We start from the raw sequence: 397 nt of genomic DNA, 5'->3' as shown, positions 1-397 counted from the left end.
ACACCCCTCTCAACCCTGCCAAACCTCTCCCTTGTGTTCCGCAATACCCTATTTCTAAAGAAGCCGAGGAGGGAATTCGACCTGTTATTACTTCCCTCCTTGAACAAGGGATCATCATCCTGACCCGTAGCCCATCCTATCCACTCCTATCCTTCCTGTTAAAACACCTAGTCGAGATACTTATCGCTTTGTACAAGAGCTTCGTGCTGTCAATGCTGCAGTCCTACCTACTTTCCCTGTTGCTCCCAATCCAGCCACTATACTATCCCGTATTCCTGCTACTGCTACTCACTTTACTGTAATAGACCTCTGTTCTGCCTTCTTTTCTATTCCTATTCACCCTGATAGTCAGTTTTTGTTTGCTTTCACTTACCAAGGTCTTCAGTACACCTGGACT

Source organism: Alligator sinensis, unplaced genomic scaffold, assembly GCF_000455745.1.
Source record: "Alligator sinensis unplaced genomic scaffold, ASM45574v1 scaffold1874_1, whole genome shotgun sequence".
Classification (NCBI taxonomy): domain Eukaryota; kingdom Metazoa; phylum Chordata; order Crocodylia; family Alligatoridae; genus Alligator; species Alligator sinensis.
This window is presented reverse-complemented; position numbering follows the sequence as displayed.